This window comes from Delphinapterus leucas, chromosome 1 (genome assembly GCF_059928025.1).
Source record: "Delphinapterus leucas isolate spDelLeu-1000000601 "Yukka" chromosome 1, BTC_Dleu_Yukka2, whole genome shotgun sequence".
Classification (NCBI taxonomy): Eukaryota; Metazoa; Chordata; class Mammalia; order Artiodactyla; family Monodontidae; genus Delphinapterus; species Delphinapterus leucas.
Genome location: NC_143129.1, coordinates 97003295 through 97014369, shown reverse-complemented (window position 1 = coordinate 97014369; position 11075 = coordinate 97003295). Strand labels below are relative to the sequence as shown.

The 11075-nt window shown below is 39.5% G+C and overlaps 1 pseudogene; it reads right to left on the bottom strand.

The window, feature by feature from the left end:
- Nucleotides 1-212: 212 nt before the first annotated feature.
- The window catches only part of LOC111179894 (BRISC complex subunit Abraxas 2-like), a 33267-nt pseudogene continuing 22404 nt past the window's right edge, over nt 213-11075 (bottom strand).

The following is an 11075-nucleotide window of genomic DNA, read 5'->3' as shown; positions in this document are numbered from 1 at the left end:
ATGATTACTTACTGGTAATTATCATTTCTACATTATTTAAAAGGCAATCATTTTAAGTGTCAATACATATTAGGCTAGTAGAAAAACGTTGAAGCAAAGCCCTCTCTTTTGATCTCACATAGTCATATCCAATATGACAAGAGAAGATATATCTGATTTGTGCCAATCAGACTTCATGGAATTATTTTTAAAAGTTTTCTGGTAAAGATGAACTTGGCTTATCATAGAAAGAAAGTTCTTTGAAATCTCTACTAAATTCATTTTCTTTTGGGAAAAGTAAATTTAAGGCATGATAGTGCAAGGAGTAAAATTTTCATTTATAGATTAATTATAGAACATTTATAGATTACTTGTGCTTAGTCTCTAATTTCTAATTTATTTTAAAGAACAAAACCTATGTTCATTATTTTACTTTGCCTAAACTTAACTGTACACCCTTGAATCAGACCAGAATTAGGCAATTTGATTATCTTAATGGTTGTGTCTTAAAACTTACACACTGGGACCAAAGGTGAGGATCTGCCTATGTGAAGCTCCAACAAGTTCTGTGAACAAGGACTCTCCTCTTGGGAATCTAGGGATCTAAGAAAGCAATTCTCCCTCAGAACAAGTTTTCAAATATTGTCTCAATAAGTAATTAAGAAAAACAGTGCTAAGTGGAGAGTGCTTCTTCTTTATTTAATTCTGGGAGGTCTGAGTGTTCCTGGAGCCCTCTTGGGTATATGTCAGTAGTGGCAAATTCCTCAAACGTGAGTACTCCCTAATGTTAGGGGGGTGGGGGGTCAATCAAAGTTTCATCCTGCTCCACTTCCAGGATATTTCAGTCTGGCACTAATGGAAGCATAATTGGAAGAGCTCATGGCTTGAGATCAAGGCATAAATACTCTACTTTTCATGTGAGAAAGGCTCGAAGTGGTTTCTTGACTGTGTGTGTGAAAATCAGAGTAAGAGGGAGGAGGATCAGAAAGCTCTGCATCTCCCAGTGTACTTCTACCTCAGCTACAGACTCATGGCATCAGAGGACCAAACGTGGGTTCCAAACTTTCAGACGGCATCTGTTTGCTTACCATTGCCTGCTGCAATCTTCCTTCTTGTTCTTTTTATGTTTGTTTGTTTTTCATCTGAGTGATTTGTCTTCTTAATTTGTTCACTTCTGCCTGACAAGATTCAACAACTCACTCACTCTTTTCCACAGCTGCACACACTGCCTGCATGAACTGCGATATAAACCTGTGAATAGCCCTAATGTCTTTCATTACTCCGTCCTTGTTAAAAAAAAAAAAGTCATTACCATGCTCTTTAATAACTGGCATAACTCTTAATATTTGGCACTGAAGGCACTTTGTACTCATGCTGGCTAATCTTGCCTACGTTGGGAATAGCGAAGGATTTCCTTTGATTACATCTTCGATTTAGTCTAAAGAGAACATTTACTAAAGCATGAGTGGAGTTGTTGGCTGTGGAGATGAAACTGTAGAGAAGGAAAAGGAGGTCCAGCTTGGGGAGAACGCTGGTGAGCTGCTTGTGGAAAACCTCCTCTCTGCGTGTATCTGCTGTGTGTTTTGCCAGAATCTGTACCCACCAATAACTTTCTCTGATCTTTAATACCATGCAAACTGTCTTTACTAACTTTGCTTGCTTAGTTATAAAAACTAAAAAGTTTTGAAGAAGGCTAATGGTTTCAATTACTTGCAAAAATTCTGTGTTGTTGATTTGTGAGTCACCAATGCTAAAGGTTTCACCTTGTCTTACCTGTTCCAGCAAAAATCCTTCCTCAAATTTGTCCCTTAAAAATAGCAGTCCCCAATTATAATCATGCTTAGGCTGGTGCTTCCATGAAGGGGGTCAATCTGGTCCTGGCAAGGAAGGGGGAAGCAAGTGAGATTCTGTCTGGCATACATCTGTGCTAAGGACCCCAAATTTATGATGAAGGTCGACCTCAGAGAAGGGCTAACCCGGGGAACTCGGTGTGGGCCTTGGAGCACTCCCCATAGGTGTTTACATGTAGAGTCTAAAAATTTTACTCTATATTTTTAATATATTTTATCAATTCAATATAAGGTCCTTCAGATTTTTATAGAGATTTTAAAGCATTAAAATTTATTGTTCTAATTGTTATTTAGATGTCATCTTCTATAATCCTATTTTATGCTCTTATTTTACTGTTTCCTTCTTTTTTTTTAACATCTTTATTGGAGTATAATTGTTTTATAATGATGTGTTAGTTTCTGCTTTATAACAAAGTGAATCAGTTATACATATACATATGTCCCTATATCTCTTCCCTCTTGCATCTCCCTCCCTCCTACCCTCCCTATCCCACCCCTCTATGTGTTCACAAAGCACCGAGCTGATCTCCCTGTGCTATGTGGCTGCTTCCCACTAGCTATCTATTTTACGTTTGGTAGTGTATATATGTCCATGCCACTCTCTCACTTTGTCCCAGCTTACCCTTCTCCCTCCGTGTATGCTCAAGTCCATTCTCTAGTAGGTCTGTGTCTTTTTTCCTGTCTTGCCCCTCTTTTCTTCATGACCATTTTTTTCTAGATTCCATATATACGTGTTAGCATATGGTATTTATTTTCCTCTTTCTGACTTACTTCACTCTGTATGACAGTCACTAGGTCCATCTACCTCACTACAAATAACTCAGTTTTGTTTCTTTTTATGGCTGAGTAATATATGTGCCACATCTTTATCCATTCATCTGTTGATGGACACTTAGGTTGTTTCCATGTCCTGGCTATTGTAAATAGATCTGCAATGAACATTTTGGTACATGACTCTTTTTGAATGATGGTTTTCTCAGGCTATATTCCCAGTAGTGGGATTGCGGGTTTGAATGGTAGTTCTATTTGTTGATTTTAAGGAACCTCCACACTGTCCTCCATAGAGGCTGTATCAATTTACATTCCCACCAAAAGTACAAGAGGGTTCCCTTTTCTCCACACCCTCTCCAGCATTTATTGTTTCTAGATTGATGATGGCCATTCTGACTGGTGTGAGATGATATCTCATTGTAGTTTTGATTTGCATTTCTCTAATGATTAATGATGTTGAGCATTCTTTCATGGGTTTGTTGGCAATCTGTATATCTTCTTTAAAGAAGTGTCTGTTTAGGTCTTCTGCCCATTTTTGGATTGGGTTGTTTGTTTTTTTGATATTGAGCTGCATGAGCTGCTTGTAAATTTTGGAGATTAATCCTTTGTCAGTTGCTTCATTTGCAAATATTTTCTCCTATTCTGAGGGTTGTCTTTTCATCTTGTTTATGGTTTCCTTTGCTATGCAAAAGCTTTTAAGTTTCATTAGGCCCCATTTGTTTATTTTTATTTCCATTTCTCTAGGAGGTGGGTCAAAAAGGATCTTGCTGTGATTTATGTCATAGAGTGTTCTGCCTATATTTTCCTCTAAGGGTTTGATAGTGTCTGGCCTTACATTTAGGTCTTTAATCCAATTTTTTTTGTGGTATGCGGACCTATCACTGTTGTGGCCTCTCTCACCATGGAGCACAGGCTCCGGATGCGCAGGCTCAGCGGCCTTGGCCCACGGGCCCAGCCGCTCTGTGGCATTTGGGATCCTCCTGGACTGGGGCACGAACCCATGTCCCCTGCATCAGCAGGCAGACACTCAACCACTGTGCCACCAGGGAAGCCCTTTAATCCATTTTGAGTTTACTTTTGTGTATGGTGTTAGGGAGTGTTCTAATTTCATTCTTTTACATGTAGCTGTCCAGTTTTCCCAGCACCACTCATTGAAGAGGGTTTCTTTCCTCCACTGTATATTCTGGCCTCCTTTATCAAAGATAAGGTGACCATATGTGTGTGGGTTTATCTCTGGGTTTTCTATCCTGATCCATTGATCTATCTTTCTGTTTTTGTGCCAGTACCATACTGTCTTGATTACTGTTGCTTTGTAGTATAGTCTGAAGTCAGGGAGCCTGATTCCTCCAGCTCCGTTTTTCTTTCTTAAGATTGCTTTGTCTATTCGGGGTCTTTTGTGTTTCCATACAAATTGTGAAATTTTTTGTTCTAGTTCTGTGAAAAATGCCAGTAGTAGTTTGATAGGGATTGCACTGAATCTGTAGATTGCTTAAGGTAGTATAGTCATTTTCACAATGTTGATTCTTCCAATCCAAGAATATGGTATAACTCTCCATCTGTTTGTATCATCTTTAATTTCTTTCATCAGTGTCTTATAGATTTCTGCATACAGGTCTTTTGTCTCCTTAGGTAGGTTTATTCCTAGGTATTTTATTCTTTTTGTTGCAGTGGTAAATGGGAGTGTTTCCATAATTCCTCCTTCAGATTTTTCATCATTAGTGTATAAGAATGCAAGAGATTTCTGTGCATTAATTTTGTATTCTGCAGCTTTACCAAATTCATTGATTAGCTCAAGTAGTTTTCTGGTGGCATCTTTAGGATTCTCTATGTATAGTATCATGTAATCTGCAAACAGTGACAGCTTTACTTCTTTTCCAATTTGTATTCCTTTTATTTCTTTTGCTTCTCTGATTACCATGGCTAGGACTTCCAAAACTATGTTGAATAATAGTGGTGAGAGTGGACATCCTAGTCTCGTTCCTGATCTTAGAGGAAATGCTTTCAGTTTTCCACCATTGAGAAAGATGTTTCCTGTGGGTTTTTCATATATGGCCTTTATTATGTTGAGGTAGGTTCCCTGTATGTCCACTTTCTGGAGAGTTTTTATCATAAATCAGTGTTGAATTTTGTCAAAAGCTTTTTTGGCATCTATTGAGATGATCATATGGTTTTTATTCTTCAATTTGTTAATATGGTGTATCACATTGATTGAGTTCCTTATAATGAAGAATCCTTGCATCCCTGGGATAAATCCCAGTTGATTGTGGTGTATGATCCTTTTAATGTGTTGTTGGTTCTGTTTTCTAGTGTTTTGTTGAGGATTTTTGCATCTATATTCATAAGTGATATTGGTCTGTAATTTTCTTTTTTTGTAGTATCCTTGTCTGGTTTTTGTATCAGGGTGATTGTGGCCTCATAGAATGAGTTTGGGAGTGTTCCTTCCTCTGCAAATTTTTGGAAGAGTTTGAGAAGGATAGGTGGTAGCTCTTCTCTAAATGTTTGATAGAATTTACCTCTGAAGCCATCTGGTCCTGGACTTTTGTTTGTTAGAGATATTTACTCACAGTTTCAATTTCATTACTTGTGATTGGTCTGTTCATATTTTCTGTTTCTTCCCGGTTCAGTCTCGGAAAGTTATACCTTTCTAAGAATTTGTCCATTTCTTCCAGATTGTCAATTTTATTGGCATAGAGTTGTTTGTAGTAGTCTCTTAGGATGCTTTGTATTTCTGCATCGACTGTTGTAACTTTTCATTTTTCATTTGTAATTTTATTGATTTCAGTCCTCTCCCTCTTTATCTTGATGAGTCTGGCTAATGGTTTATCAATTGTGTTTATCTACTCAAAGAACCAGCTTTTAGTTTTATTGATCTTTGCTATTGTTTTCTTTGTTTTTATTTCATTTATTTCTGCTCTGATCTTTATGATTTCTTTCCTTCTGCTAACTTTGGGTTTTGTTTGTTTGTTCATCTTTCTCTAGTTCCTTTAGGTGTAAGGTTAGATTGTTTACTTGAGATTTTTCTTGTTTCTTGAGGTTGGCTTGTATAGCTATAAATTTCCCTCTTAGAACTGCTTTTGCTGCATCCCATAGGTTTTGGATCATCGTGTTTTCATTGTCATTTGTTTCTAGGTATTTTTTGATTTCCTTTTTCATTTCTTCAGTGATCTGTTGGTTATTTAGTATCGTAATTTTTAGCCTCCATGTGTTTGTGTTTTTTATGTTTTTTTCCTTGTAATTCATTTCTAATCTCATAGCATTGAGGTCAGAAAAGATGCTTCATATGTTTTCAATTTTCTTAAATTTACTGAGGCTTGATTTGTGACCCAAGATGTGTTCTATCCTGGAGAATGTTCCATGCACACTTGAGAAGAAAGTGTAATCTGCTGTTTTTGGATGGAACAACATATAAATATCAATTAAAGCTATCTGGTCTACTGTGTCATTTGAAGCTTCTGTCTCATTATTTATTTTCATTTTGGATGATCTGTCCATTGTTGTAAGTGAGGTGTTAAAGTCCCCCACTATTATTGTGTTACTATCAATTTCCTCTTTTATAACTGTTAGCACTTGCCTTATGTATTGAGGTGCTCCTATGTTGGGTGCATATATATTTATAATTTTTATATCTTCTTCTTGGGTTGATCCCTTGATTGTTATGTAGTGTCCTTCCTTGTCTCTTGTAACATTCTTTATTTTAAAGTCTATTTTATCTGATATGAGTATAGCTACTCCAGCTTTCTTTTGATTTCCATTTGCATGGAATATCTTTTTCTATCCCCTCACTTTCAGTCTGTATGTGTCTCTAGTTCTGAAGTGAGTCTCTTGTAGACAGCATATATATACGTCTTGTTTTTGTATCCATTCAACAAGCCTGTGTCTTTTGGTTGGAGCATTTAATCCATTCACGTTTAAGGTAATTATCAATATGCATGTTCTTATGACCATTTTCTTAATTGTTTTGTGTTTGTAGGTCCTTTTCTTCTCTTGTGTTTTCCACTTAGAGAAGTTCCTTTAGCATTTGTTGTAGAGCTGGTTTGGTGGTGCTGAATTCTCTTAGCTTTTGCTTGTCTGTAAAGCTTTTGATTTCTCCATAGAATCTGAATGAGATCCTTGCTGGGTACAGTAGTCTTGGCTGTAGTTTCTTCCCTTTCATCACTTTAAGTATATCATGCCAGTCCCTTCTGGCTTGTAGAGTTTCTGCTGAGAAATCAGCTGTTAACCTTATGGGAGTTCCCTTTTGTGTTATTTGTCATTTTTCCCTTGCTGCTTTCAATAATTTTTCTTTGTCTTTAATTTTTGCCAATTCGATTATGATGTGTCTTGACATGTTTCTCCTTGGATTTATCCTGTATGGGACTCTCTGTGTTTCCTGGACTTGATTAACCGTTTCCTTTCCCATATTAGGGAAGTTTTCAACTATAATCTCTTCAAATATTTTCTCAGTCCTTTTCTTTTTCTCTTCTTCTTCTGGGACCCCTATAATTCGAATGTTGGTACATTTAATGTTGTCCCAGAAGTCTCTGAGACTGTCCTAAATTCTTTTCATTTTTTTTTTTTTCTTTATTCTGCTCTGCAGTAGTTCTTTCCACTGTTTTATCTTCCAGGTCACTTATCCGTTCTTCTGCCTCAGTTATTCTGCTATTGATCACTTCTAGAGAAGTTTTAATTTCAGCTATATTGTGTTGTTCATCACCGTTTGTTTGCTCTTTCATTCTTCTAAGTCCTTGTTAAATGCTTCTTGTATTTTCTCCATTCTATTTCCAAGATTTTGGATCATCTTTACTATCATTATTCTGAATCCTTTTCCGGTAGACTGCCTATACCTTCTTCATTTGTTAGGTCTGGTGGGTTTTTGCCTTGCTCCTTCATCTGCTGTGTTTCTCTGTCTTCTCATTTTTGCTTAACTTACTCTGTTTGGGGTCTCATTTTCACAGGCCTCAGGTTCATAGCTCCTGCTGTTTTTGGTGTCTGTCCCCAGTGGCTAAGGTTGGTTCAGTGGGTTGTGTAGGCTTCCTGGTGGAGGTAACTAGTGCCTGTGTTCTGGTGGATGAGGCTGGATCTTGTCTTTCTGGTGGGCAAGTCCACGTCTGGCGGTGTGTTTTGCAGTGTCTGTGGCCTTATTATGATTCTAGGCAGCCTCTCTGCTAATGGATGGGCTTGTGTTTATGTCTTGCTTGTTGGATGGCATAGGGTATGCAGCACTGTAGCTTGCTGGTCTTTGAGTGAAGCTGGGTCTTGGCATTGAGATGGAGATCTCTGGATGATTTTCACCAGTTGATATTATGTGGAGCTGGGAGGTCTCTTGTGGACTAGTGTCCTGAACTTGGTTCTCCCACCTCAGAGGCACAGCCATGATGCCTGGCTGGAGGACCAAGAACCTGTTATCTACACGGCTCATAATCAAAGGGAGAAAAAAGAAAGAAAGAAAGAAAGAAGATAAAATAAAATAAAGTAAAATAAAATAGTTTTTAAAATACATAATAAAAATAATTATTAAAAAAATGTTTTAGTGGGCTTCCCTGGTGGTGCAGTGGTTGAGAGTCCACCTGCTGATGCAGGATACACGAATTCGTGCCCCGGTCCGGGAAGATCCCACATGCCGCGGAGTGGCTGGGCCCGTGAGCCATGGCCGCTGAGTCTGCACATCCAGAGCCTGTGCTCCGCAACGGGAGAGGCCACAACAGTGAGAGGCCCGCGTACCACAAAAAAAAAAAACCCAAAAAACAAAAAAAAATGTTTTAGGGCTTCCCTGGTGGTGCAGTGGTTAAGAGTCCGCCTGCCGCTGCAGGGGACACGGGTTCGTGCCCTGGTCCGGGAAGATCCCACATGCCATGGAGTGGCTAGGCCCGTGACCCCTGGCTGCTGAGCCTGCACGCCCGGAGCCTGTGCTCTGCAATGGGAGAGGCCACAACAGTGAGAGGCCCGCATACCGCAAAAAAATGTTTAAAAAAGTAATTAAAAAAAAAAAGAAAGAAAGAAAGAAGAGAGCAACCAAACCAAAAAAACAAATCCACCAATGATAACAAGTGCTAAAAACTATACAAAAAGAAAAAAAAAAACAAAAAAACGGACAGACAGAACCCTAGGACAAATGGTAAAAGGAAAACTATAGAGACAAAATCACACACAGAAGCATACGTATACACCCTCACAAAAAGAGAAAAAGGGGAAAAAAAATATATATCGTTGCTCCCAAAGTCCATCTCCTCAATTTGGGTTGATTTGTTGTCTATTCAGGTATTGCACAGATGCAGGGTACATCAAGTTGATTGTGGAGATTTAATCTGCTGTTCCTGAGGCTGCTGGGAGAGATTTCCCTTTCTCTTCTTTGTTTGCACAGCTCCTGGAGTTCAGCTTTGGATTTGGCCCCGCCTCTGCCTGTAGGTCACCTGAGGGCGTCTGTTCTTTGCTCAGACAGGACAGGGTTAAAGGAGCAGCTGATTCGGGGGCTCTGGCTCACGCAGCCCGGGGGTACGGAGGTATACGGATGCGGGGCGAGCCTGCGGCAGCAGAGGCTGGCGTGACGTTGCACCAGCCTGAGACACGCCGTGCGTTCTCCCGGGGAAGATGTCCCTGGATCATGGGACCCTGGCAGTGGCGGGCTGCACAGGCTCCCGGGAGGGGCAGTGTGGATAGTGACCTGTGCTTGCACACAGGCTTCTTGGTGGTGGCAGCAGAAGCCTTAGCGTCTCATGCCCGTCTCTGGGGTCCGTGCTGATAGCCGCAGCTCACGACTGTCTCTGGAGCTCCTTTAAGCAGTGCTCTTAATCCCCTCTCCTCGTGCATCAGGAAACAAAAGGCAAGAAAAGTCTCTTCCCTCTTCGGCAGCTCCAGACTTTTTCCCAGACTCCCTCCGGGCTAGCTGTGGTGCACTAACCCCTTCAGGCTGTGTTCACCCCGCCAGTACTCACCCTGCGCTCCGACCAAAGCCCGAGCCTCAGCTCCCAGCCCCCACCCGCCCCAGCGGGTGAGCAGACAAGCCTCGGGCTGGTGAGTGCCCGTCGGCACCGATCCTCGGTGCGGGAATCTCTACGCTTTGCCCTACGCACCCCTGTTGCTGTGCTCTCCTCCGCGGCTCCAAAGCTTCCCCCCTCTGCCACCCACAGTCTCCGCCCAGCAAGGGCCTTCCTAGTGTGTGGAAAACTTTCCTCCTTCACAGCTCCCTCTCAGAGGTGCGGGTCCCAACCCTATTCTTTTGTCTCTCTTTTTTCTTTTGCCCTACCCAGGTACGTGGGGAGTTTCTTGCCTTTTGGTAGGTATGAGGTCTTCTGCCAGTGTACAGTCGGTGTTCTGTAGCCCTTGTTCCACATGTAGATGTATTTCTGATGTATTTGTGGTGAGGAAGGTGATCTCCACGTCTTACTTTTCCGCCATCTTGAAGCTCCTCTACTCTTTCCTTCTTAATTGCATAATTACTCATTTTGTAATGTATTACAAGTTTTGAAATATTAGGGTAGTCTTTTTCCATACTGCCTTGGAGGAAAGAGCAGTTGAACACTTTTATAGCTTCTCTCTTACCTTCTCACTCTTCCCATATATCTGTATTTTATCTTGAAGGTAGAGTCCATTAATTGTCACCTTTTTTTTTTCTTTTGTATCCTACTTTGCTCCAAAAGTTATACCAGTTAAGATTTTTCAGTACTAGCTCTCCTTCAATTTTGGTGTTCTGTATTCTAATTTATTTTTATTAGTCTTTCCCCTGTCTTAATGATGTTGTTTAATTAAACCTAATTGTTTCTTTTCAAAAACAACAGCCACATTTAGTGTATATTCCATTATTGGTACAAAATTGTACCTACACTTTGAGAAATCAATTATTTAACTTCTTGTGTTCATCAGTGATCCCATGAGTCTTTTTGAATGTCTGGGGATATATTAAGATATAACCTGCACAATATGTATTTATATAAGAAGACTAAAGGATGATCAATTTAGATAAAATAGGAATACGTACTAAGTGAACAAAATGCTAGAAAATGCAAAAGGAAAAAAGACATTGTTGAGCTCAAAGTGTGGAATTCCATGTTTAAGATGTTATATTACATCTGCCAGTGTTTTATTCAGGAAAAGATATTTTAAAAAATTATTGGGTTGGCCAAAATATTCGTTTCGGTTTCCCATAAGATGTTATGAAAAATGCCCGAACGAACTTTTTGGCCAGTCCAATATTTAATCAGTATTTGCTTGATATGTTATTTCCTTGAGTTTTAGCATTAAAAATTAAAGTTAAAATTGTTAATGTGTTTCAGTAGTAGTTTATATTTGTACATTTTACTTGGAACATAGTAGGCCTTTTTAATTTCACTTAGTTCTCAATCTTGAGAATTTATTTACTTTAGTTCTAGAGTTTTAATTTTATTTTATTATGTCCTTGCTTATTTAGTCATCCCTCTTTGTTCTGTGTTCTTTTCGGGAGGCTCCTATTACTTACATAGTATATTTTCATTCTCCTTCTCCTCTTGGAATAAAATTGCT